Genomic DNA, 4,783 nt, shown 5'->3' with positions numbered 1-4,783 from the left:
AGTTATTTTTACATGTGCCCGTACTGATTGTATGTTTTATATGAAATGTAGCAATAAATGTGTTTTTTTTTAAAAATTAATTAAGAGTAAATTTTTAAATTAAAGTACTATTTGTGATATTAAGTTAAAGAAGTATGGGTAAAATAAAAAACGGTTAATTATAACGAAAAATATTAATTATAAAATTTAATAGTAGCTATATACAGAAAGTGAAATAAATTAACAATAACAAACGACACATTATATTCAAATGGATTCAACAAATTATGAGGGACAAATGATACGAAACTAAAGTAATTCACACTAAATATTACAAATGGAATCAACAAATTATTAGGGACAAAGGAAACGAAATTGAAGTTATTAAAATTAAATATTACGAATGAATTCAACAAATTATTAAGGAAAAATGTAAATTATAAATATACAAAAATAATGAAACATTTTTATACAGTAAAAAAATATACTAATTATGAGTAGAAATAAAATCCGTCTTTTTCCTATCATACTTCAAATTCCATGTAGAATCCTCCTATTTCGTCATCTAAGTAATTTGTAAAGCTAAGAAAAGAAAAAGTAAATTAATATGTTCAGTATGTTTAAAGTCGACTTATACTCATTTTAAATAAATTATACTTCAACATGTTGGAATCCTATGAGTATACCTAATTCTTAACCCGAAGAAACTGATGTTAGACAAAACTATTTGCACCCCATTTGAAGCTAAGACTTTTTGCTATTGAAAAACATGGATAAAATAATTTGCATTAGAGTTTTGTGTTAAAGAGGCAATTAAGTGCTACAAAAACACTTGAAATATTGACAGTGGCATAGAGTGAAACTATTCTAAGTAAAAAAAATGTGTATAAGGGGTACAAAATTTTCCAAGATGGTCGGGGAGATGCCAATGATGAGCCTTACTCTGGACGTGAAGAAAATTGTTTTTGAAAATAGTCGAATGGCTATCAGAAAACTTGCTGAGGATATTGAAATATCGGTTTGCTCGTGCCATGAGCATCGCTAATGAGCTGTTGACAGACATCAATGATGATCCTGATTTGCTGAAAAGGGTTATAACTGGTGACGAATCATGGGGATATAAAAAAATGGAAGATACCTTATAAAAGGACTTATAGCCAAAAATAGCCTAATACGCAAAATACTTCTTACCATTTTGCCTCTTACAAACAAACTAAACATATTATATAGCTTTAAAAAATAAATATATGTAAAAAAATAAAAAAATCTAGCCTACCAATGTGTTGCACGAGAAATTTCGAAAGTATCCTTAGTTTTTGAACACACCTTGTGTTTTGCACACTCTGTTATCGGCGTGCAGCATTCCTGTGATCAAATATAAGATTTCATTTAACTTTTTGAAAATGCTTTGATATATTTAAGAACTTCTTTAACAAAGACACCTGAGAAATAAATATTATTATTTACCCAACATTTGGATTGAAATTTAATCAACTGCTTTTAAATTGTTGTTATCGCCCATTTTGGAGGCCTAGACCTACAAATTTTAGAACAATTAATCACAAAAATAAAAAGAATTTAACTTTACTGTCGATTAAAAATATATCCCTTTAACTTTTAGTTTTATTATATAATATGTGAACCAAAAATGTATTAGAAATATCGTGTTACCTTGTTACACAATATTATTTCCATATTCTAGATAAAAATTAACTATGATAATGGAAACAATAGAATATTTTCCTCTTTTTTATTCTACTTTTCTTGTCCCTAATCGATAAAAAAAATATACAAATTTATCCATTTGTAAGGATTTTCAGTGTGTAAATTACTTTGATTTAATTATAATATCAGTGTTTATGATTGGTATTGAGTAGTATTCAATGCAGAAGTAAAGTTTTTTTTTATTCTTGAAGTCGTTTGATGAAGTTTAATGGTTATTTATTATTATGTAGTCAAAATATTAACATTGTGCACCCAAAATGTCGTCTTTTTCAACTATTTGGATGCAAGTTATGATGTCAGTCACAAGGATCTATATATTATCATAGATACAATGGAGTGCAAACTACTGTATACATATATACAGAATTAGGTATTTTTTCTGTCAGCCTCAAGGAGGATCCAAGGACGCATTTTGTCATAATAAGACACGTCCGTCCATGCCTGTCACTCACTCATTTTTTGAGGTTGTTTTTAAACATAGGTATATAGGTTGTTTATTTCCCTTGAAGGCAAACTCCTTCACTATTATCACCTCACTCACTCTCAAAACATCTCAACATCTCACACAATTTCCAATCACATTATTATTATACATACTGCAGTTTAATTGCTACATAGTATATCTTTATTGTATCTCGCAACCTCACCCCCCAAAAAAAAAAAGTATTAAAAACAAAAGACCCAAAATTAGTTAGTAGTATTAAAGCAATTCTTCCAACTATGGATCTATTGTTCAATAATTGTTGATAATTGTTCATTCACAGCACAATAACAAGAACAAATTCGAATTCAACCCATCAACGTTCAGAACACTCATATAGCAGATTTGACATTTTTGGAAGGCAACAATAGAGCGCGAAGAGAAGACGGGAGTGAGACATATGGTACACCTGAATGAAGACCCTTGTGTATATCAGCTCCCTCTTAAATGAATTTGGCGGAGAAAATTAATTACTGCTATAAAAAGGAGAGAACCTTCTACATTTAAAATAGCTTTAGTGCAGAAAAAATATAATTATTATATTAAATTCATATACCTAGTAAAAAGTAATTTCGTATTTATCACTTTATTTCAATGCTTTAAAATAAGTATTACAATCATCCGATTGAGGCGAAGTATGCCTTGTTCTATTTGATAACATGTTACCAATGATAATCCAACTTCATACTGGCCTTTCTGTAGAAGCTGTTGTACCTATTGGAGAAAAACTCAGACAACCCATTTTTACAAGCCTCTTGAGGCTATATTTGTACCCCCAAACACTTTGGACATAGACATGAACAAGTGGTAGTCACTTGGTGCCGGGTCAAGACTGTAGAATGTAGGAAGGCCTGGCGTAGTCTTGATGATGTCTTGTTATATACTATTCACCAATGTTGGCCGCTTCTCTTCCACCACTGGCTTCAAACGGTCGAGTTGTTCACAGTAGAGGGCAGAATTAAGCGAAAAAATTCGCTCGTTGTACAACATGAACCAAAAGAGTAGCGGCCCGTATAAATATAATTTTTTTTCTAACTTTCGGCGCGTTTTTGCCTTTCAGGTAGTAAAAATGTAATATAGGGCGAATTTCTTCCTTTGAGACCTTCATACTCGACGCATGATAATTCAAGACGGAATCAGCTAAGTGCAATACTATACAAAAAGAGTTTGTAGTATTCACCCACACCTTTACAATGCCTTATCGTATCATTCGATGTGACCAATAATGAACAAGGTATACTTAGTCATAATAAAAAAGGGAGGGATACGAAATTACTTCTTCCCCCAATCTAATATTTATTTTATTACGCATTTTTAATTACTTTAGATAGAGAAGTTAACTGTTGCACGACTGATTAAATAATGGAAAAAGAACCATGGATTACGGTCCAATCCTGACCTAACCAGTGCAACCCCTCTAGTCTATAAGTCCTACAAGAATACAAACCAATCCCTCGAGAGGTTATTGATAAATTTTTTCCTATACTTAAATAATTCTGTTATATACTAAAACAAATCATATAACTCCGTAAAAATATAATATGTTCGTGTTATATTGCATAATAATGAAAACATGAATATTTTTTGCAAGATATTGGCAATGTTCTTAATACATATTTCATATATGTTTTTTAGCTTAATAAGCCGTTGATATTTTTAAAAATAATTCCAAGGACCGACGATTATGGAGCAACCAAAGGATAACAGCCCTCTGGAGCGGTCCCAAGGACTGATATAACTGATCTTAAGATGGAACTGGACCGAATGAATAAATAAGGACTCACACGACTTTACTGATTAGTAGAGCTAAATAAAATATGACCTCTAAGTATATAAAAATAAAATAAATCTAAAAATAAAACGGTAACCCTGACAATTTGAAGAATGTTTGGGAGAAGAGCGGCTTCGCTGTGATCACATTTTATTACATCAACTTCAAGCGACGAAATAAACACAAATTCATTTTCGTACATTCAAGATTCAAGAACACACGCACTTTTGATGACATTATACTATGACTTCTTTCCTCAAGAATTAAAGAACAATGATAGCAGCATGGAAAATAAAACCTAGAAAATAATATCGTGCGCGTTAAGTTCATATTTTATACAATTCTACTAACAGGGGGAAGGCTGCACAAAAATTGACAGCTAAAAACAAAGTAGGTTGTAAATTTTTATTTAACTGAAGTAACGTCATATACGTAGTAATTTTTGACTTTACAAATTTAAATTTCTAATTGATGATTAATAACTTGGTTTAACTTCCACTTCTGTTAATTGAATGATCCTAATTAATCCATTAGAAGCGCTGCAAATTGAACTTAACCCTTTAATACCATACGTATCATATTTGATACATGAGTTTTATAATCCTATATATATAAGCAATTGCCTCAAAAGCTTCATGAATACAATTGCAAATACATTAAAAATTAAATTTTACACGTATTGTATGGATAAAATCATTCTTTTTTTTAACCATCAGCAAAAACAGTCAGTCCGTAACTTCGATTAACAACAAAATTTCAATTTCTAATTATAACATCATAAAAAAATTCTTCTTAGACATGAACGAGGATTCTAATTTTACAAAATA

At 30.4% G+C, this 4,783-nt stretch overlaps 1 long non-coding RNA gene across 1 annotated transcript; it reads right to left on the bottom strand.

Annotated features, from left to right (window-relative positions):
• Positions 1-506: 506 nt before the first annotated feature.
• LOC139905051 (uncharacterized) lies at positions 507-1,196 on the bottom strand. Its single transcript, XR_011779519.1, has 3 exons — positions 1,118-1,196; positions 922-1,061; positions 507-736 (listed from the first exon to the last, which is right to left on the bottom strand). It is a non-coding gene; the product is annotated as an uncharacterized lncRNA (long non-coding RNA).
• Positions 1,197-4,783: the final 3,587 nt, after the last annotated feature.

Source organism: Lepeophtheirus salmonis, chromosome 4, assembly GCF_016086655.4.
Source record: "Lepeophtheirus salmonis chromosome 4, UVic_Lsal_1.4, whole genome shotgun sequence".
Classification (NCBI taxonomy): Eukaryota; Metazoa; Arthropoda; class Copepoda; order Siphonostomatoida; family Caligidae; genus Lepeophtheirus; species Lepeophtheirus salmonis.
This window is presented reverse-complemented; position numbering and strand designations above follow the sequence as displayed.